Source organism: Panthera uncia, chromosome B4 (assembly GCF_023721935.1).
Source record: "Panthera uncia isolate 11264 chromosome B4, Puncia_PCG_1.0, whole genome shotgun sequence".
In the NCBI taxonomy this organism is placed as follows: domain Eukaryota; kingdom Metazoa; phylum Chordata; class Mammalia; order Carnivora; family Felidae; genus Panthera; species Panthera uncia.
Window position 1 is genome coordinate 130763980 of NC_064809.1, and position 23836 is coordinate 130787815.

General features: G+C 46.8%; 1 protein-coding gene across 1 annotated transcript in view; it reads right to left on the reverse strand.

The window, feature by feature from the left end:
- Positions 1-23836, reverse strand: part of SLC25A17 (solute carrier family 25 member 17) — a 359412-nt gene that overhangs the window by 202278 nt on the left and 133298 nt on the right. The window lies entirely within an intron of this gene.

The window sequence follows — 23836 nt, forward strand, 5'->3', positions numbered from 1 at the left end:
TGGCAGGAAAACAGTGCCGACACTCTGCCACCTCTTCTCCCACAGCTGCTACGTACGCAAGAGGGACTCACTCCAAGCTCAGATTCCCCAAATCCCAACTGGGTCAGGGGCCCATACCTGGACCAATGGGCACATTCGTGTGGACAACAGTGACCGCCTTGAGAACCCCCATCGGAATGGAGGGTAGCCGTTCCCAGAAGAATGGGAGACAGACAACACAAGAGGTGTCTACTTCAAGACTTGCTAAGGAGTTGTTTTCCCTACCTTGAGCCAAAACATCTTGCAACGGACATCTCGTTATTCTTGTGTTGCCTCGTGAAACTGGTGGACATGAACCTTCCCTGAGATATTCGTGACATTACTGCTGAGTGCCTATTGTGTGCCAGCCTAGAGGACACAGCCGCGTTAGACTAAATCTCTCCCCTCAAAGAGCTCATAGTCTAGCCGGAGGATCCTGGGAAAGCGAATGAATATGGAACTTAATTCTGGAGAGCTCCACAGGGCTCAGACGTGGGCTTGATCTTGCAGTGCCCATTCTCTCTTGGTTTTCCTTCTCTCAACTCCTATGCCTTGGAAGGGCTCCTTTATCTCAGTCTGCCCTGAAGATTCCATTCTTGAAGTTTTGCTTTGTCTGAGAGACGGCATCCTCACCTGGAGTCACAATAGCGGGCCAGACCCTCCAGTGGGCTCCTGAGACCGGCCTGTGCGCATCTCTTCCCAGATCCACTTTTGGTAACCTCATGTTGGTAGTTTGAAATTGGCCATAGTGGGTGTGTTTACACCACAGGAATTGGGAAATGCTACAAATCAGAGCCTCCTTTCCGTGGAGAGCCTTTTGTTACCAGCACACCACTGCATAGTTAACTGTCTTTAGGATAGTGGTATCCAAATGTGTCCATTGTCTATCCCTGGCTGTGTGTCTCACAGGCACTTCAAACTCAACAGGTCAACGATGACTTTCCTTCCATTTTCCCAAAACATAACCCTCCTCCTGGATGACCTCTCCCGGTTGATGGCATTGCCACTCATCCAATTCCTGAAGCCACAGTCATTCAAAAAGCATTTTAGATGCTCTCCTCTTCTTTGCCCCCGTGTCTGATTAACCATTAAACACTATTCATTCCACAGATGTGCTCTCACTAAAACCTGTACCCTCTTCTCCATTCCCACTCCCACGGATGGAGTCTAGGTCCTCTTCATTTTTCTCTAAAATGACTGCAGGGGCACCTGGATGGCTCAGTCAGTTGAGCGTCTGACTCTTGATTTGGGCTCAGGTCATGATCCTGGGGTCGTGGGATCAAGCCCTGTGTTGAGCTCCGTGCTGAGCGCACAGCCTGCTTAAGACTCTCTCTCTCCTTCTGCCCCTCTCTCCCACTCACACGTGCTCTCTCTCTAAAATTAAATTTAAAAATAAGTAAGATGATTGCGTTCCCTCCAACTGGTCATACTGTCATTAGTCTCTTGGCTACAAACCAAAGTGAATCTTTAATTTGGTCTGATGCCCCTTCCACTGGTTGAGAAATTCCCCACCTTGAAGAAAGCAGAATTCATTTCCCATCATAGACTTTGAACCTCCCAGTTCCTGGCTCCTCCAATTTCCTTGCAGCTGGAACCAGGGAGGTTACCTAACCTTCACTAGAGACATGCACCCTGCCATCCATTATGGCCATGGGCAGCAGCACCGGCAGCACCCAGGGCCCAGTGCAGGTGGCAGAATGGGTTATGACACCCAGTGTTGAATGGTCTCAACAGCCAGCACCTTCCCAAACTGGTTCTGTGGCATAATGTTGGCTGGGATCCCAGCTGCTGCCTGTTTTCTGAGCCCAACTCCCCATCATGCCTGGTGTTGCTGTGAACTCTCTAACATCCTTGCAGTGTCTGCTGTGCTAGAAAAATCAGTCAGCAATTTGGTTCTCAACTCTCAATATTATCCCCTCTCATCCCCACAGCTTTTCCTTATCCACTCTTTTTTTAAAGTTTATTTTAATTTTTTTAAATTTTACATCCAAATTAACATACAGTGCAACAGTGATTTCAGGAGTAGATTCCTTAATGCCCCTTCCCCATTGAGCCCATCCCCCCTCCCACAAACCCTCCAGTAACCCTCTGTTTGTTCTCCATATTTAAGAGTCTCTTATGTTTTGTCCCCCTCCCTGTTTTTATATTATTTTTTTTGCTTCCCTTCCCTTATGTTCATCTGTTGTGTGTGTTAAAGTCCTCATATGAGTGAAGTCATATGGTATTTGTGTTTCTCTGACTAATTTCACTTAGCATAATACCCTCTAGTTCCATCCACATAGTTGCAAATGGCAAGATTTCATTCTTTTTGATTGTCGAGTAATACTCCATTGTATATATACCACATCTTCTTTATCCATTCATCCATCGATGGACATTTGAGCTCTTTCCATACTTTGGCTATTGTTGATAGTGCTGCCATAAACATGGGGGTGCATGTGCCCCTTCGAAACAGCACCCCTGCATCCCTTGGATAAATACCTAGTAGTGCAATTGCTGGGTCTTAGGGTAGTGCTATTTTTAATTTTTTGTTCCAGTCCACTCTTTTCTTAAATAACTTCATTTATTTATTTTGACAGAGACAGAGACAGCATGAGTGGGGGAAGGCAGAGAGAGGGAGAGAGTCCCAAGAAGGCTCTGTGCTGCCATCATAGAGCCCAATGTGGGGCTCAAACCCATGAAGATGTGAGATCATGACCTGAGCCAAAGTCAAGAGTTGGACGTTTAACTGACTGAGCTACCCAGGTGCCCCTCCTTATTCACTCTTAAAACATTCCTAAAAAGCTCATCATTTCATTGTAATGTCATCTGACATTTTCTACTCCTTTCCTCAGCCAAAAGAATAGTCTTCTGAGAGTCCTTTGTCTATCTTTTCCATTCCTTGTTCATGTCCCATGTTTTGATCAGGCTCTTTTCAAATCAGAACCCACTGGAGAGTCGATTCCCTGGGTAATGACATTATTTTATTTAGGTGCTCCCTCTTTTCTATTTGGATCAGTTTTCGACCTACTGTTAGAACACCTTCCTGGGCTTCTTGTAGGCCTGCTGTCCCGTCCCCTAAACTGGGCCTTCACCGCATGGTACACAGAGCCTCATGCAGCCTATAACTGCATGGCAGCATATCCTGGTTCTGCACATCTCCTTACAGCCTCACACAAGTCCTTTGGACTGATCCCAGGGCTGTGTTGTAGCTTCAGTTGGCCTTGCTTGACTTTCTGTGCTCCTTCCAAGAATATCTCCCACCCAATCCAGTCAAGCTCCTAGTCCCTCACCTCAGAACTGGCCCTGAGAGGCAGGTCCCCCTCCAGGCTCCTCTAAATACAGACTAGGCCCCTGCCACCCTTTCGGGCCCCCATCATGGAGGCTTCCTCTTTTCTCTGAACATTTTGAGATCTCTATGGTGAAGTCTGAAACAGCACGATTGCTTTCACCGAAGTGTCCCCTTTAGTCAGAGTAACCTCAGAGTAGCAATTTTTCAAACTAATTGTGTCTACGTTTTGGATTCTGAGACGTGAAACTATCCATTACACAAAAGTAGAACCTATCATCCTATACTTACAGGAGAACTAAACTTTTTTGAGATGCCTTGATAATTAAACATTCTATTTTTTGCCAAACTCCTCTTCCTGCGACGGATTGCCTCTATCTCGCTTAAAGACACTACCATCTAGTCAAACAGGTGAGAAACTTTAAAGTCATCTTTAATGCCACTTTTGCCCTCATCCCCAATATCTGTGTGGCTGCCATGTCTTGTCTCTTTGACTTCAGTTTTGCTCCACATAAATCCAGTCTCTTCCCTCTTCCCCCACTCTCTAGGCCTTGAGCCTAGATTGGCCTTAAGCCAGCCTAGGCCTGGATTGTTGAAATGGGTTCATTAATCCCCTCACTTACAAGATTCGGGAGCTGCAGTAGTAGAAAGTATCATAAAAGAATAACTCAGGGGGTTGATGGGGGGTTGGGGGGGGGTGGGTGATGGGTATCGAGGAGGGCACCTTTTGGGATGAGCACTGGGTGTTGTATGGAAACCAATTTGACAATAAACTTCATATATTGAAGAAAAAAAAAAAAGAATAACTCAGGGGGGCCCAGTTCTAGAGTATCTGAAGATTCTGCTCTTTCATGAAGCTCATGTCCCATAGGTCTTCTAGATTGTCAAGAGTCTTCAGAAGGCATCTCCATTCGTCCACAGCTGTTGGAGAACATGGCAAAGACAGTGGAAGAAGGAAGTTACATCAGCCAACCATTTCTCTTTGTATTCCACTAATGTTTAAATCTCACTGAACATCAGAACATCTTGAAAATACAATTGCTTAAAAGGTATAAAGACACAGAAACAACCTAACACTAATAAGAATGGTATAATAATTACCGTGTGTGTGTGTGTGTGTGTATGTATGTGTATATACATATATACAATAAATAATAATAATGGTATTTTTCAAAACTGTGAAAACCAAGAAACACAGAAAAGCATTTCTTACATGATGCCAACAGGAAATTGAATCATCATGGGCCTTGCAAAAATCTTTAAAAAAAATATACAATATGTGGGGCGCCTGGGTGGCTCAGGTGGTCAAACATCAGACTTCACCTCAGGTCGTGATCTGACGGTTTGTGGGTTTGAGCCCAGTATCGGGTTCTGTGCTGACATCTCAGAGCCTGGAGCCTGCTTTGGGTTCTGTGTGTCTCTCTCTTTCGATGCCCCTCTACCGCTCACGTTCTGTCTCTCTCTCTCTCAAGAATAAATCAACATTAAAAAGAAAAATGCGTACAACATGCAGGGGCGCCTGGGTGGCTCAGTCGGTTGAGCATCCGACTTTGGCTCAGGACATGATCTCGCAGTTTGTGGATGCCAGCCCTGTTTCGGGCTCTGTGCTGGCAGCTCAGAGCCTGGAGCCAGCTTCAAAATATTGTGTCTCCCTCTCTCTCTCTGCCCCTCCCCGGCTTGCGCTCTCTCTCTCTCTCGAAAATAAATAAAAATTTTTAAAAACTTTTAAATAAAAAAATATATATACCACATGTAAAAATGGGATTTCAGTTAGGCGGATTAAATGCTGGGTCATTTATAGCTGTTTTCATGTATTCTTGTTGTTGGCTCTTGGATTTGAAATAAGGAAGAAATGAGCCCCCTAAGCAACTAAACTGTTTACAGTTCTCGGAAGGTTCCATTTATGAAGACCAGTGACTCAACGTGTTGAAGGTTTATCCCCAGGATTTAGCACTTCCATAATGCTCTCAAAGATGCGGGGAGCCTATTTGCTCCGCCCATCAGATCTTTGCTTTTGAACAAAGTCAGTTGCGGGGCTCCTTGTCTCCACTCCCACCCCAGCTCATCTCTGAGGCACCTGAGACTATATTTAGCTGCTTGTGCTACATTGTCAATCTTGCTCGTTCATTACCCACCCGCTGTGTGTTGCAATGAAGATGGCAGAAGCTATAAGGCTCTGGAGCCTTTGTCTCTCTCCTTGCTTTATCTGAGTTTGCAAGCACCTCCTCTTGCTTCCTTATAGCCCCTGTCCTCCTGAGTATCTGGCATTATCTGTGTATTTTTACACAGCGATTCAGATTTCGACCTGAGGCCTTTTTGATGCCGGGTGTCTTCCTATGGTGAGAGATCAAATGAGCTTAGGTTAAAATCCCGACTCTGCTACCATCACATGAGGTGACTCTGAACAAGGTTCTGAGCTTGAGTTCCTTACTTCTAAAATAGGGATAAGGAAAAAAATGGTATAACTAGGGATACCATGAAAGGTGATAAAGAAAATTAGATTGCCCACTGAAATTAACACTGAACAGATCAGAGCTGGGATTTCAGATGGGCAGAGAGAGGAAAAGTGGGTCCCAGGCAGGCAAGAATGGACTGTAAAGGGATTGAGGGCATTAATATATCTGAACAAATAATATGTTGATTTCTAAAAGGGATTAATCATGGAAACCCCTAACTGGAGCCTCACTGAAGCACAAGTAGGCAGTGCCCACCCCTGCTCTCTGCAGAGGGGGCAGCCTTGGCCAAATAGATTTTGACTATTCACAGCCCGTTGGCAAAGCTAACCTCAGTTTGGAGATTTTAGCCTGATCATTTTAAATATTTTCAACATCTAACTAACTTTAAAGAACCTGCCCATGGCGTCCCATTGTACTTAAGAAAAATTGAAACTTCTCACCCAGGCTGACTCATCTCTAGGTGACCTGGCCCCTGCCCTCCTGCCCGACCTCATTTAAAAATGCCATTCCCAAAGGAACTGGGTGGCCCAGTAGGTTAAACGTCCAGCTCTTGACTTCGGCTCAGGTCATGATCTCACAGTTCATGGGTTCGAGCCCCATGTTGGGCTCTGCACTGACACTGTGGAGCCTACTTGGGATTCTCTCTTCCTCTCTCTCTGTCCATCCCCCACTCATGTGCTCTGTCTCTCTCCTCAAAATACATAAATAAACTTTGAAAAAAATTTTTAAAAAAAGAATGTCGTTCCTTCTGGTGCTCACAGAGTTCCAGCCACTCTGGAGGGAGTCAGCACCTACCCTGTGGTCGTGGCCTGGGTCTCCCCCTGACATCTCTGCATGGCTGCCCTCTTCAAGTCTTAGAACTCGCCTGAACTATATCAGCTTCCCAAGGAGGGTTTCCCGGCCACCCCATGGAAATGGCCACCCAGTTCACTCTAATACATCAACCGATTTTTTTTGCCTACATAACACTTAGGCTTATCTAAATTGTCTTGGCCACTTCTGTGATTACTTGTTTACAGTCTGTCTGCCCTCCTGGTTCTGAAGTTCCAAGAAAGCTCCTTAGTCTGTCCTGTTTGCCCGTGCATCTCCAGCACCTACCATGGGGCCTTCATTGGTGGAATAAATAAACAAAAGAATGAACCAATGAACTGCCCTTGCTTTTATTTTGTTCATGCCTACCAAGCTAACTGTCTGATCAGGATTTGGTGGCCCACTGGGAAAGAACATTAAACTGATGGTACAGAGGTCAGTATTTTTTCTCATCCCTGTAATAGTTGTGATTCACTTTGGAATTATTTTTGTATAATCTTTTTATATATGAGTCTAAGAGCTTGGAAACTATTGTTAGTGTTTATTAGTATCAGTATTTACTGATATGCTAGGCATAGATGGGAACTTTACCATCTATTTAATCTTCACAAAAATAGAATCTATGAGGTTAGTGCTATTACTGCCCCCTGTGACAGATCAGGAAACTGAGGCTCAGAGAGCTTAAGTGACTGTGTAAGTTCTCATCATAAGGAATGGCAGAGGCAAAATCTGAATCAGGGTTCATCTGACTCCAAAGCTGGTGTGTTCCTCCCTAGCCCGACAGGGGACACCCAGCTCCTCCCCTTCCCCACTCCGAGGATTCAGCTCACCCTGCCTTGGTCTTTGGTGATGATGATTCTACCTTGTCGCATCCCTTGCAGAGGCCTGGCCACCGTGCAGGGAGCATGAGCCAGGGAGAGGGGCAGAGGGAGAGAGAGAGAAAGAATCTTAAACAGGCTCCATGCTCAGCACTGAGCTGGACTCAGGGCTTGATCCCATGACCCTGGGATCATGACCTGAGCCAAAATCAAGAGTTGGACACACAGTCAACTGAGCCACTTAGATACCCTGACAACCTTTTTATTTTAAACTGTGGCTAGATATTCCTTTTTATAGCTCTCGTCTCTTCCCTTTAGGGAAGGAGTGAAGACACCACATGTTGTTTTTTGTTTGTTTGCTTTGCTTTGTTGTTTAGAACCTCAGTTCTTCATATATCGAAGGTCAAAATTGAGTATGCCGATCAATAATAATAAATGCTGTTCATTAAATTGGGGCTTGGAGGAACAGCTAGGTTCCCTGATTAACTGGGAAGCCTGACATTTGTATAGCCCATAACTATTTACAAAGGGCTTTCACTCCATTATCTCATTCTCCCCTCACACTGGCCCTCGGAGAGGCAACTTGGGCCGGTGAAGGCGAGGCAGTCTTGGAACGAGTAAACCTGGGTCTACACGCCAGCCCATCGCTGAGGAGCTGTGTGACCTTGGGCAGGTCACTCCATCTATCTGAGTGCCTCATTTATTTTTTATTTTGAATTATCATACAATGAACTTGACTTTTTGGAGCGCCTGGGCTCAGGTCATGATCTCATGGTCCATGAATTCAAGCCCTGTGTTGGGCTCTGTGCTAACAGCTCAGAGCCTGGAGCCCACTTCAGATTCTGTGTCTCCCTCTTTCTCTGCCCCTCCCCCGCTCACGCTCTGTCTCTCTCTTCTTCAAAAATAAATAAACATTTAAAAAATTTTCAAAAATGAACTTGACTTTTTAAACATCTTGGTGAGTAGTTCTCTGAATTTCAACATGTATACAGATGAGAGTATATATATCACCACGGAATGCAAAATAATTCCGTCTCCCAAAACACCTCCCTCATGCTATCTCTTTATAAACACACTCTCCTCACCTCAAACCCCTGGTGACCACTGATTTGCTCTCCATCCCTCTAGTGTAGTCTTTTCAAGAACATTATACAGTGGAGTCTATACAGGGTGTCATATTCTGAGGCTGTCTTCTTTTGCTCAGCATAATGTGTTTGTGATTAACCCAAGGTCTCCTGTGTATGAATAGTGGACTCCTTCGTGTCCATTCCATTGTATGGATGTGCCACACTTTGCTTACTCTTTCACCTGGAGAAGGACACTCGGGTCGTTTCCTGAGTTTTAAGTCTCTCATTTTTTTGTTGTTGTTTTTGTATTTATTTTTTACAAATTTTAAAAAATTGTGGTGAAGTACACATAGCATAAGATTTACCATCTTCCTTGTACAATTTAGTGGCATTTAGTACATTCACTATGTTGTCTAACCATCACCAACTTTTCCAGAACTTTCTCATCGTCCCAACTAGAAACTCTATGCCCATTAAACAATAACTCCCCATTGCTCTCTCCCCCCAGCCCCTGGTAACCTCTGTTCCACTTTCTGTCTCTCTGAGTTTGCCTATTCTAGGAACCTCATATAAGTGGAATTATATAATGTTTGTCCTTTTGTGTTTGACCTAGTTTACTTAACACAATGTCTTAAAGGTTTATCATATTGTAGCATGTATCAGAATTGCCTTCCTTTTGAGACTGAATAGTATTTCATTGTGTGTATATTCCACATTTCATCTGTGCATTCATCTGTTGATGGATGCTTAGGTTTTTTCCCACATTTTGGTTATCATGAATACTGCTACAAAGAACATGATGTACAAATATGTACAAATATCTCTTTGAGAACTTGCTTTAGTTTCTTTGGGTATATACCTAGAAATGGAATTGCTGGATCATATGGTAAGTTCTATGTTGAGCTTTTTGAGGAATCGCCAAATCGTCTTCCACAAGGGGTATGTCATATTACATTCCCACTAGCAAGGCTCTAATTTCTCTACATCTGTATTACTCTGCTCATGCTGCTATAACAAAATACCACAGACTGGGTAACTTAACAGAAATGTATTTCTCACAATTCTGGAGGCTGGGAAGTCCAAGATCAAAGTGCTAGAAAATTCTTTTTTTTTTTTTTTTTTAATTTGTTTGTATGTTTGTTTTAAGTAATGTCTACACCCATCGTGGGGCTCAAACTCATGACCCTGAGATCAAGAGTTGCATGCTCCTCCAACTGGGCCAGCCAGGCGCCCTAACAAATTCAATTTCTAGTGACAGCCCTCTCCCTGGCTTGCAGATGGCCATCTTCTGGCTGTCTTTTCATAGCATTTCCTCAGTATGTGGGTTTGGGAGAGAGAGAGAGAGAGAGAGAGAGAGAGAGAAAGAGAGAGAGATCTAGTTTCTCTTCTTCTCATATAAGGACTCCAATCCTATCAGATTTCGTCCCCATCTTTGTGACCTCATTTAACCTTGATTATCTGCTAAAGAGCCTATACCCAAATAGGGTCACACTGAGGGTTAAGACTTCAGCATATGAATTGAGGAAGTGGGACACAATTCAATTCATAACAACATCCTTACCAACACTTACCATTTTCCTTTAAACAAAATCCTAGGGAGTGAAGCAGCATTGCATCCTAGCTTTGATTTACATTTTTTCCCTAATGGCTAATGATGCTGAGCCTATTTTCATGTGCTCGTTGGCTACTGGTATATCTTTGGTGAAGTGTCCATTCAAGTTCTTTGCCCATTTTTTAATTGGGTTGTTTGTTCTACGATGCATCCTAGGATTTCTTTATATAATCTGGATATTAAATGTTTATCCTGTTTACATATGATTTGCAAAAATCTGCTCCCATCCTATGGGTTATCTTGTCACACTCTTGATAATGTCCCTGGATGCGCCAAGGTTTTCCATTTTGATGAAATCTGATTTTGTTTTTGTTGCCGGTGCTTTTGGTGTCATATTTAAAAAACTATTTTGCCAAATCCAAGGTCATAAATATTTGCCTGTATGTCTTCTTCTAGGAGTTTTAGCTCTTGGATTTAGCTCTTTGATCAATTTTGAGTTCATTTTTGTTGATGGTATGAGGTAGAGGAAGGACTGCATCCTTTTGCATGTGGATACCCAGTTTCCTCAGTACCATTTGCTAAGGAGATGGACCTTTTCCCTTTGAATGGTCTTAGTACTTTTGTCAAAAATCAGTTGACCTGGGGACGCCTGGGTGGCTCAAATGGTTGAGTGTCTGACTTCGACTCAGGTCATGATCTCACGGTCTGTGAGTTCGAGCCCCGCGTCGGGCTCTGTGCTGACAGCTCAGAGCCTGGAGCCTGCTTGGATTCTGTCTCCCTCTCTCTGCCCCTCCCCTGCTCGTGCTCTGTCTCTCTGTCTCTCTCAAAAATAAAATAAACATTAAAAAAACATCAGTTGACCATATATGTGAAGGTTTCTTTCCGGGTTCTCTATTCAAATCTTGTGGTCTACATGTCTGTCCATGCCAGTACCATACCGTGCTGTTTGTTAGAAGAGGATAGTACCTCCCTTAAAGCTGTCATGAGAATATGAAATAATGCAAGTGAAGGTCTTGGCACCCAGTAGGCACTTAACAATGGCAGCTATCCAGGGGAGAAGTCTGCTCAGGTGCCTTCAGGTTGAAAGGCCCAGAGAGTCATTCAGGATCCCCCAGACACGCTGGGAACCTGGCTGACTGGAAACCATCCATCCCACCAGTCGGCCTGGGGAGACTGGAACGTTGCCCAGGAGGCAGCAGGCCCTCATCTGGTCATCTCTGAGTGTGTCTACTGCTTCTCAGCACTGGAAGTAGATTCTCCATTTCTGCTTCTCTCTTCCAGTGCTGCTGTCTAAATTTGGATTCCCCAAAGCAGACCCTGGGACAAGAACTTGGTAGTTAATTTTGGAGGATGTTCCCGGAAGCACAAGGAGGGAGATGGAAAGTGAGAGAAGGAAGTGAATAAGGCCAACAGCAGGCTGCCTCTGTGGGCACCCAGGGCTCAGTCCCACCGGGGCCAGCCCAGCGACCGCACGGAGCACACACTGCTAGGGGATTTATCTAAGGGCTCCCACAGTCCTAGGGGTTTTAAACTGGCCCTTCTGGGGGTGCCCGTGGCTCAGTTGGTTAAGCCTCTGACTTCCGTTCAGGTCATGATTTCACAGTCTGTGAGTTCAAGCCCCAAGTCGGGTTCTGTGCTGACAGCTCAGAGCCTGGAGCCTGCTTCGGATTCTGTGCCTCCCTCTCTCTCTACCCCTCCCCGGCTTACTCTCTCATTCAAAAAATAAATGTACTTTAAAAAAAATTTTTTTAACTGATCCTTCTGGGCTACCCTACACAAAGGGCCAAGCAAGTTCCCATACCTCCAGAAGAAACCCTGAGGCTGAGAGGTAGAGTGATAAGGGGACTGGAGGTGAAAACTGTCTGCGTGCAGGGAACTATCTCTTGCACCTAGAAGGGGACAAAGATCAAGGAGGGGATATGGGGCGAGGCATCATCGGCCTCTGCAACCACCACCAACAGCTGCCTCTCTGCCTTTATTGCTTGATGACTCCTGCAAGCTCAAAGCTTCTACTGCATCAGCTTCTACTTTGGGCTTTAATTTCTGTGGATCTCTGGGTTTCATGTCGCTCTGCTGCCCACATCTCTATGTAAGTCTTGCGTTTATTTTATAAAATGTTTATTTATATATCTGAGAGAGAAGGAGTGCGCAAGTGGGGAAGGGGCAGAGAGACAGAGAGATTGGGAGACACAGAAGCCGAAGTAGGCTCCAGATGCAGAGCTGTCAGCACAGAGCCTGACGTGGGGCTCAAACTCAGGAACTGAGAGATCATGACCTGAGCCGAAGTCGGGCGCTTAACCGACTGAGCCACCCAGGCGCCCCTGTGAGTCTTGCATTTAACCTGTCCTCGAGAGAAGCCTGAGTGGCTGGTTGAGTCACTGCCTTGACTCCCACCGGCCCAGCTCTCCAGCACTGGCCTCAAGAGCTGGCTGCCCCTTCACTCCAGGCCCTGATCCTCCCTCAGTCCACGTTTCTGAGGTCCCAGGAATAAAGCATAAAAACTTGTTCACGAGATCTGTTTCTTCAGTAGGCGCTCTGATGTGACAGCTAGCTCCCAGGGTCTCGGCAGCAGGAATATACGAGTGAGGATACTGGGGCTCAGAGAAACTTGAGCTCAAGAAACTTGCTTAAGGGCATACAGTTACTGACATGCAAGCTTGAACTCAAACACAGTCTCCTGATTCCAAATCTCATACTCTTTCCACTCCATCATTTTACCTCTTACGCAGGGAACGAAACCTCCCAGTGTTAAGTGTTAAGGGAATCTTGTTAGGAGGATCTGCTTGGCAGGTCACTTCACGACTGAAAGGGATCTGCCCAGGGATCCGGAGACTTTCATGGTCCTGGAGGGCAGAGCACAAGACTGAAGTCGGACAAAACCCACGATAAATAGACCTGTACCTTTGGTGCCAGATCAAACACCGCTTTTTATGAAACACGAGTTGGTGCAAGTGGTAGGAGACACCAACGATTCCAGGAAAAAATTGGGGAAATCCAGGAAAAAGCATGCGATGGGGCAGGATTCTGTCCATGGCCTTCCATATTCCTGAGAGCTGAGGAGAGTTGCTTACCCAGCCGTGGTCCTGGTGGCAGACAGCAGAAAGCCAGCTGGCTAGCTTGCGCAGGAAAGGGTTTATTGGGAGAACGTGGAATTGTTCTCAGAATGGCGGGAAGGCTAGAGAAGCAGCTTAGACTGGAACCGGATGGGAGCTTCGTCATTCAAGACCAAACCACAGGAATGGTCAGCTGGCACCATCCCTCCTGGGCACTCAGGAGGGCCTGCTGGGCTGGCGGCTACTGCCCACTGCTGGGCTCTGGCTCCAACCTCAGTTCAGAAGCCCGGGTCACGCGGCCGTGCTGGGTGCGTGGAAGGGGGTGAGGTCTGATCCATTTCGGCTTCCGGGATGGGAGTTGGGGGCTTGAGATAACACCCCAGATTGGAAGAGTGTTCGGAGGCTGGGCAGCCAAAGTGAGAAATATTTTCAGAACTGCTGTTATTCTACCTCAACGCTGGGCACTCCCCGGTTCTTCTTCCTTGACAGTGGCTCAAACCTCTTCCTTCTTTTTTTTTTCTTTCTAATTTTTTTTAAGTTTATTTATTTTGAGAGAGAGACAGAGTGAGTAAGCAGGGGAAGGGCAGAGAGAGAGGGAGAGAGAATCCCAAGCAGGCTCTGCGCCTTCAGCGCGAAGCCTGATGCGGGGCTCAAACCCTCAGACTGTGAGATCATGACCTGAGCCGTAACCAAGAGCTGGACACTCAACTGACTGAGCCACCCAGGCGCCCCGCAAGCCTCTTCCTTCTTAAAACATTCTCCATCATGAGACTTCTTCCTGCAACTCATCTCCCTCTGCAGCCAGGCTTCTTGAAAGGACTGTACATACTCACGGCCCCCACTCTGTCCGTCTCTCCCAGTGGTCTGTCATTTCTTCCCACCCACTGTCCCCACTGAGACTGCCCGCCAAGGTTACCAGGAACTTCCGGATGGCAAACCCATTTGTCACTTTCCGCCCTCCTCTGCACGTAGTGAAACCCTCCCCTCTCCAGTTATCTGCTTCATTTCTTTTTTTTTTTAAATGTGGTCATACGTCATATGGTATGACAGGGGCAGGTTCGAGTTTTATGGGGCCTGAAGCTTTTGAGTTTGGAGGCAACTTCTTTAAGAAAAACAATGCAGAGTTATGGACAGCAATTGCTAGAACCCCTTCTGGGCATTCAAAGGAGCTGATGCAAGGGAGGGGCAGGGAGGCTTAAGCTTCATTAACTTCATGAATCCTCCCGGAGAAGAGATGAGCCAGTTATGGAACCATTCATTCCCTACCAATGGACATGATGCGTTTTGTCAGTGTTTGGCTATTCCAAAAGTATAACAGAGAACATTCTTACATGCATCTCTTTGGTGAACACATACGCTTATCCACAATAGACAGGAATTGCGGGACCTTTTCATTTTTATTTGAAGGTTTTATTGGGAGGAGGCCCAAATCGCCCTCCAGTGAGATGTCACTAAATCCCACTCCAACCAGCCATTGCGGTGGGCATTCTCTCACACCCACTTCCTTGCCAGCACTGGATATTATCACCTTTTTTTGTTTTGTTTTGTTTGCCAAGCTGATGGGAAAAATAAAAAAGGCATTTCAATGTTATTTTAATTTAGTGTATTAATTTCTAGGGCTGTTGTAACCAAGTACCACAAACTGGCTGGCTTAAAAAAAACAAAACGAAACAAAACCCGGAAGCTTATGGTCTCAAAGTTCTGGAGACTAGAAATCAAGATGCTGGCAGGGTCGTGCTCCCTCTGAAACCTGTAAGGGACTGTCCTTCCTTGCCTCTTCCCAGCTTCTGGTGGTGGGGGTTAACCTTGGGTGAATGGCTCCAATTCTCCTCACGTGGCGTTCTCCTCGAGTCTCTGTTGTTGTAAGGAAGACACGAGTCACACTGGATTATGGGCCCACCCTACTCCAGCATGACCTCATGTTAACTAATCACCTCTGGGACGATCCCATTTCCAAATAAGTCACATTCTGAGGTAGACGGGGTTAGGATTTCCACATATTTTGGGGAAGGGGGAACACAATTCGGCCCCCAACACTTACATTCCTGTAGTTCCTAGGGACCTTGAACTTCTCTTCATACGTTTACTGGAAATTTGGATCCTTTTTTCTGCAAATCACCTTCCCGTTTCAGTTGCCCAGTTGTCTATAGGGCTGTGCGTCATTTTCCTATTTCAGTACCTTTCATCTTTTTCACGATGGACCCGTTACACGGGTGGAGAAGGTTTGCTCTCAGCTCGCCACACGTGCTTTAACTTTGGTTTTGGCGTCTGCCTCGACGTCTGTGACACAACACTCCCCAGGTTTCCCTCCTGCCTCTCTGGCTCAGCATCTGTCCTTCCTCCTCCCTCTCTTCCCTTGAGTGTCCCCCCACCTCATAAATGGCACCACGTCCGTCTATGCTCCTGCCAGAAGCGAGGTGCCTCCTTTGATCATCCTTCTCCCTCATTCTCTTTATCTGACTTATCACCAAGCTCCACCCATTTAGCCTCCTAAAAACCTGCCAGATCCATGCATTTGTCTACTGGTCTAAGGCACATCGTCTATCACTCAGACACTTGCCAACAGCTTCCGGCCTAGTCTCCCTGCATCCACTCAGCCCTCTCCAACCCACGCCGTCAGGATCTCTTTTAACCCAACTGATCTCGTCACATCTTCCCACAGGGGCCGCTTCTGGCACTGAGAATCAAGACCAAAATTCTTGTGGCCCCCAAGGCCCTGGCCCTTCTGGCTGGAGCCACTTTCTCCTTCGGGATGCTCTCCACAGCTCTCCAGCCACACCAGCTTTCAGAGCAAATCTTCCCTCCAAAGCTCCTCATTTCCTGGAGGACTTTACCCTTGAAAGCGCCCAACCACCACATCACTCCCACGGCTCAAGTGCAGGTGGAGTCCCCCACCCCCACCGCCACTTTGGGCCACATGAACACTGATGCGCAGCCAGCCCTTGGACTCCGAAATGCAATCCACAAGTGGGGACACAGGTGGGTGCGCTGAGCCCGCCTCCTTCCTCTTTTCAGAGATTACAGAGGCTAATGCCATGGAAGGCAGAGAGTTGCCCTTTTCCTTTAGGGAAAAACATGTCCGTTATTACGCTGAGAAACACACGATCTCTTTCTGCCTGCCCAGGACTGGTATCAACCAAAAAGAAGACTATCCGTAGATGTGCACTTCACAGGGTTCCTCTTGGACCTTCCACCTGACACAGAGCAGTGATGACCTTGGGGGGACTTAGAATTGCCTTAGGAACACATCCAACACAATGGCCAATATTCAGGTTTTGGCTTTCAGAATGAGCTCTTGAAGCCCATATCACATAAAATAGTCTTCTCTTGTGTATCTATTTTTTCAACAAATAGTTAATAAGCCCTTACTATGAGCTGGGAGGAGTTTGAAGTGTGGCAATACAGCAGTGAGAAAGGTAGGGGTTTGCACACGCCCTCCACAAAACTCATTCCAGGGGAGAGAGAAAATCATCAAATAAATAAGTATAGTACTGATTTATAGGAAGTATATTGATGTGCATGAAGGAAAACAAAGCAGAATAAGGGTCAGAGAGGAGGGAGGAGTTATTTGGGGCAGAAAGCGAGGGCTTTCTAAGGGAAAGCTACTCTAAGAGGGCTTTCTTAGGGAGGGGGGCTCTAAGGGCAGTGGGAGGGCTACTCTAAGAAGGTGACATTGGAGCAGAGCCCTGAAGGTGGTAAGGAATGACCACTCCAGGCAAAGGCCCAAGTTGGGGACAGATTTAGTGATAAAAATGGGGAATCATTGGCAGAGAGTATTCCAAGACGTAGGATTGGGTTAGATCATCTATGGGTTGAGTTTTAATAGAGAAGAGAAGGAATCCAAAGCACATGTAAAGGACAGGAGCCCATCATGCTCCATGCTGCCCAAAGCCCACCCAGGTCACCCCTCATCATGAAGAACCCCAACCCCATATGGTTCTGAACATCCCCTAATTTGCCCCAGACTCACACCTGCTACACTGTCATACCCTGGACCTTGTCGTTCGCGAGTACAGCACATCTTCCAGGACTTCCATGTCTAACATCCCAGTCTTAGACCTCCTCCTCCAACTGTATTTCTAGCTCCTTCCTTTTACTCTCCTGATATGACAATTCTTCCTCGTGTTTGGGACCCCTGAGCCACCGGCCCTCATCTTTTAACTGGTCATCATCTCCTTTCTTATCTTCATGCCTCTCTTCTCCCAGATTAGATTTGTGGCCCATCGCTTTAATCCATTCCTTGCTCAACAGCTGAATGTGGCTCAGCCACGTTGAATGTTCTCTCTCTCTCTCTTTTTTTTTAATGTTTATTTTTCAGAGAGAGAGAGACAGAGCACGAGGTGGGGAGGGGCAGAGAGAGAGAGTGGGGACACAATCTGAAGCAGGCTCCAGGCTCTGAGCTGTCAGCACAGACAACGTGGGCCTCGAACTCATGAACCGTGAGATCATGACTTGAGCCGAAGTCGGTCGCTTAACCGACTGAGCCACCCAGGCTCCCGAATGTTCTCCTTTTGAGTTCATCACAAAATCTCAAGCATGTCCTACGTGTGACAAAGTCACAGTGAGAACTGTGCTGCTCAGAAATCCAACACCCACACAGAATGCTGATCCATTTTTTTCTCCCACTTCTCCCAGAGAGAAGTCATCAGTCATAAACACGGTCTCCTTCTTGCCGCTGACTTCGTAGACATCTTGTCTGGATGAAGGGGGGGAGGGGTGTCGGGGGCAAGGAGATCTGAGGGCTGTGCACCCATCCCACGGTGGGAAGTGCTGAGGCAGAGAGCTAGAGTTTTTGATTTGTACGAGCCAGGTAATGAGACTGGAGGGACCCCTGAATGGGGAAGGACATGGTATTTATCCATCAACAGTAGCTTGGAAAGAGAAGAGACAACCTGTCAGGCTTCAGCTGGGGTGGGACGAGGAGATTACGTCTGGGAGTACAGGTGGAAAAAGAGAATGGGGATGAGTTTAGCGGATCCTTCCTGACGCTGGAGAAGAAAAGGAATCCTCTCTGGGTGCCCGGCCTCCACAGGAGAGACAAAGCAACTCCTAGGACCATGAGACACCCACCACCCTTCACGGTGTCAAGGAAGACGGTGAGCTCTGCATCTTAACCTCAGAGGAGGGTCTCTCATGACCAACTGCCTGCACATCACCCACTGGCTGCCCAACAAATGATGTCTTTCTGTCTCGAGGCCTCACTCAGGGCTTCCAAAGTATTCCATGTGACCAATGACCTTGTGGATAGCCCATGACAGATGTAAGCACCACCCCCCGCCCCAAACAGGGAGGAACTCTGGACTTTCTGGGGGGCTCTTGCTATTGGAAAGCCCCCTACCATAGATGTTCTGAGGGCGTCTATCTAGAACTAGCCTGGGATGATTCCCCCTCGTGGAGACGGTGGTGACACGTAGTTCCATTACCCTGGCATTTCAGGGCCTTGCTCTTTTTGGAACAGACACCAATCCTATTTATTTCCCCAAGTGGAGTGTGGTCAGGGAGGCTTCTAAGCCGTCTCTGTGCACTCTCCTGAACCCAGCCGTCTAGTTCCATCCTCACTGCCACTTGCCTAGTGTGTATTCTCTCTCCCAGATTGCTGCCATGGCCTGCTCACCAGCCTCCTGGCTGGCAGCACCACCCCCACTCCGATCCATCACCTAAAACCCAGCTCTGATTGCATCACTCCCTTGCTTTCCATCAGGGTTGGCAAACTTTAGCCTGCAGGCCCTGGGAGTTAAGACTGGCTTTACTTTTTTCTTTTCTTTAATTTTTCTTTATTTTTTAGACACAGAGAGAGTGTAAGTGGGGGAGGGGCAGAAAAAGAGGGAGACAGGGAATCCCGAGCAGGCTCCAAACTGTCAGCGCAGAGCCCAGTGCAGGGCTTGAACTCATGAGTTGTGAGATCATGACCTGAGCCGAAACCAAGAGTTGGGTGCTCAATGGACTAACCCACCCAGGTGCCCCTGGATTTTACATTTTTAAGTGGCTGGAAAAAATTCAAAAGAAGAATGGCATTCTGTGACATATGAAAATTATATGAAATTCGAATTTCTGTGGGCATAAATAAAACTTTATTGGGACACAGTCACACTCTTGTTTTTGTTGTGTTCTATGGCTTCTCTGGTGCTACACCGGCAGAAGCAAAAAGTTGCAACGGTCTAAAACACCTGCTATGTAGCCCATGACATAAAAAGCTTGCCGACCTCTCCTTTAGGTCATGTATGTATTCCCACTGCCTCCAGAATAAAATCCAAACGGCAGACTCTTTACCATGACCTTCAAAGGCCTTCATAATCTGTCTCCCAGTTCAACTTCAGGAACGTTAAACTTCTAGCAGTTCACAAATTCTGGGATTCTTCCCATTTTGTAAAATGCCCTTGCTCCCCTTCTCTGCTTGGCCAACTTATACGCGTACATTCACGCTCTGCCCTGGGGTCGCTGCCTCCAGGGAACCCTCTCTGACCCTCCCCAGGGCAGATGAAGTCTCTCCCTGGTGAGTTCCCACAGACCCCTCGATCACAATTCCTGCTGCAAGGCAGGTATCCGGGAGGTTGGTTAGTGTGGCAGAGGAGCCAAAAAAGCTCATGACTTAGAAGCGTCGGTTAGAAAAAAAATAAATTAAAAAAAAAAAAAAAAAAAAAAAAAAAAAGTGTCGGTTAGAGGGGCGCCTGGGTGGCTTACTCTGTTAAGCTTCTGACTTCGGCTCAGGTCATGATCTCACAATTTGTGAGTTCAAGCCCCCTCTCTCTCTGCCCCTCTCTGCCTGTATATGTGCTTTCTCTGTCTCTCTCTTTTTCAAAAATAAATGTTTTTTATTTTATTATTGTTTTTAATTAAAAAAAAATTTTAATGATTATTTCTTCTTGAGAGAGAGAGAGAGAGAACATGCATGCAAGCGGGGGAGGGTCAGAGAGAGAGGAAGACACAGAACCTGAAGCAGGCTCCGGACTCTGAGCTGTCAGCACAGAGCCTGATGTGGGGCTTGAACTTACTAACCGTGAGATCATGACCTGAGCTAAAGTTGGACGCTTAACCCATTGAGCCACCCAGGTGCCCCTAAATAAGTACTTTTTAAAAAAATTTTAATGAAAGAAAAAAGAAGTGTTGGTTAGATTGGGCAATTAGGGGATCGGCGATGACCGGCAAGAAAAATTTCAGTAGAATCGGGAGCAGGAGCCAGGTTGCTTTGGGGAGGAAGTGTATATGAGGAAACTGAGGCAGCCAGTGTAGACAACTCTTTCAACAAGTGCTTTGGCTTAGGAGGGAAAGAGGCTAGTTGCTGGAAAAGGACACAAGGTGGAGGGAGGGAGGTAGACACGTAAGGACTCTTATTTGTTCTTGTCAAGGAATCAGCGGGGAGACATCAGAGAAGCCCGAGAGAACATCAAGGGGCCGAAGGTAGAATCTGGTTTGGGATCCAGCACAGTGGGGAGGACTGGCCTCAGGCAGTGCATGCCGCTATGACTGGGTGATTTGCAAACACAAAACATGTATTTCTCACCGTTCTGGGAGCTGGGAGTCCACGTTGCACACTGTCATATAATGGAAGGATGAGAGATCCTTCTGGGGCCTCTTTCGTGAGGACACTAATCCCACTCAAAAGGGCTTGGCCCTCGTGACCTAATCACCTCTTAAAGACCTCACTTCCTGATACCATCCCACTGGACATTGGGGTTTAAAGTATGAAATTTGTGGGATACAAACATTCAGACCTGTTTTCTCCTTGGAGGCAATAAGTGGGTACGGTCAGGGGGGAACCTTGATGGCAGGACGATGGGAGGGTCCCTGTCCGAAGGCTTCCAGATTCTGTGTGTGATAGTAGGAGAGGCCAGCGGTTTGGGGAGACTGGAGATGGTCTTAAATGGCCACTGAGGAAGATGGCAGGGTGAGCCCATGAGGAAAGCAGAGCACGCTGTGTATAGTACCGGGGGCCTGGCTACAGTTGATGTCCACAAATTAATGGCACCAGACTCTGTGGTGACATGGTTTTCTCCAGCAGAGCTGATGGCCCTGGTGTGCCCATGGAGAGGAAGGATGATCTGACTGACCTGAGTTGGGGTTTCCAGGCAGGGGCGGCGGACAGTCAGCTGGAGAGAAGTCGTGAGGTCGCTAGAGGAGCGGTCAGGGTAGGGGAGCCACACAGGAGAGGGCAGGAAGTGAAGACAGGAAGAGTGGAGTCAAAGACCACCTTGAGGGTAAGAGAACAGGAAGTGTGAGCGCAGCAATGAACACGCAGCTGGAAAGCTGGGGCCACAGGGGGAGAAAGGGCTCCCGCGTGTAATAACGCGGGGTGAGGTAACGAGGTCCACATTTTGGCCCCGAGGAAGCGGGGGAGGTGGAATGACCGGGCGAGGCGGAGGGCCAGGAGCTGAGCGCAGGAGGCGGTCTGTTGTACGGCCCCGCACGTGGCCACAGAGACAGCAGCACAAAGGAGGGCCTGGGGAGGAAGAGAAAGAGAAAGCAAGTCTGGGCCCAAAGCGGCCATGAAGGGGTGAGGCAAGAACGCCAGGGGAGACAGGGTCTTTACCAGACAGTAGAGGAGAATGGACAGGAGGAAGCCTCGGGCAGGTGCCAGAGTGGCAAGGAATGAGGGTAAAGGGGAGGGGTGCCAGGAAGAGGTGCCCTTACCCACCCTCTAGCCTCAGCCCCAATAACCAACCCATCATGTCTCTATGGATTTACCTGTTGTGAACACTTCATACGAGCGGAATCATACGAGAAGTGGCCTTTTGGGGCTGGGTTCTTTCATCGAGTTTAATGTTCCCAAGTCTCATCCATGTTACATCTACATCTATCTCATCTATGTCAGGACTTCATTCCTGATTATGGCTAAATCATATTCCATTGGACAGACTACCACACATTGTTCATTCGTTCCTTCCATGGCAGACTTTTGGGTTGCTTCCATTGTTGGACGTTCTGAATATTGCTGCTGTGAACATTCACGTCCAAGTCTCCGTGGGAACTGTTTTCGATCCTCTTGGATTCTCTTCGATTCTCAGGAGTGAATTGCTGGGTCATGTGGGAACTCTGTGTTTAACTATCTGAGGAATGGTCAATTGTTTCAACAACACTGAACCGTTTTACATCCCCCCAGCAGTTGTGGGAGGGTTTCGTGCCTCTCTTGAAACAACTGAAGACCTGACCAGACTGAGTCCGCGTTCCGCACGTGAAGCTGGCTCAGGACATGTGGGCTCTCCAGCTTGTCAGTGTCGTTACCACTCACAGTGGGTACACGCGGGTTCACGCCTGGCCATTAGCCCCTCATACTTCGTGCCTTCTCCTTACCAGCCAGGCCCCAGAGTTAAACCCTAGGCTGTGCAATCAGCAGGCAATTTTGTTGACCAAGAACCGGCTTTCCAAAGGACCAAGTAAAAAGTTTTGGGACGGTGGAGACAGGGGGTCGTTGAGACAAAAGAGGAATGACAGAGCAGTGTGGAAAAAAGAGATGACCAGAGGAGCTGATATTTGGGCAGTGACCAAGAATAAGAGGTGCAGCGGGCTGAGCATCCTTGCCGAGGAGGGCTGAGGTTGGGCCCCTGCCGCAGTGGTCCTGACGCAGAGGGAAGAACCAGGTTCCAGGCCCTGAAGCTCAGTGACTTAACTAGTAACTCAAGGGAGAATTTGTCTCCACCTAGATCAGCACTTTCTAATAATGATAGTTATGAGCCAGGTATGTTATCAAATGACTTTTATCTTTGCTAATCATTGAATCTAAATATCTCACTGTGGCTTTAAAAAAAAATTTTTTTTTAACATTTATTCACTTTTAAGAGACAGAGTGTGAGTGGGGGAGGGGCAGAGAGAGAGGGAGACACAGAATCCGAAGCAGGCTCCGAGCTGTCGGCACAGGGCCCGATGCGGGGCTCGAACCCATGAACCGTGAGATCATGACCTGAGCTGAAGTCTGACACTCAACCAGCTGAGCCACCCAGACGCCCCTAGCATCTTTTAATAAATTTAAGAGCTGTGTCAATTTCCTTTCCTGAGAACTCTTTGTTCACATTCCAGGACTGCTTTTCTATAGGATTTTAGTCCGGCACTTTGATTTATAGGAGTTCTTTTTATGCTATGGAGATTTGTCTGCATGTGTGTTGCATATATTATTGTCCTGTTTACTGTCTTTTGATTTTGTTATTTTTTTCTGTGGAAATTTTTAAAAATGTTATGGTGGTCAAAGTTGATGACTTCTGAGTTCTGAGTCATGCTTAAACAAACCCATCCCACTGCAGGATTATAAATTTTTTTTAAATCTGATACTTTAATGGTTTCACATTTTAGATTTATATCTTTGAGCTGTTTGAAGTTTATTTTAGTGTAAGTAATGCAGGAAGGGTACAAATGCGTTTGTTTCCAGATGACTACTCAGTATTCCCAGAAGGATTTATTGCATTTATTTCCTATGTGTGTTGGGGTCTGTTTCTGAACTTTCTATCCTATTCTGTTGATCTGTCTATTCATGTTCCCAAACAAAAAGTATTTTTTTTAATTTTAATGTTTATTTATTCTTGAGAAAGAGACAGAGACAGAGACAGAGCATGAGCAGGGAAGGGTCAGAGAGAGAGAGGGAGACACAGAAACTCAGGCAGGCTCCAGACTCTGAGCTGTCAGCACAGAGCCCGATGTGGGGCTCAAACTCACGAGCTGTGAGATCATGACCTGAGACAAAGTCGGATGCTCAACCGACTGAGCCACCCAGGCGCCCCTAAAAAGTATTTTTAATTACCGTAATTTTACAGTATGTTTTGACCTCTGGTTGAGCTAGCCTTATTCTTCTCACTCTTCTTAAGAATT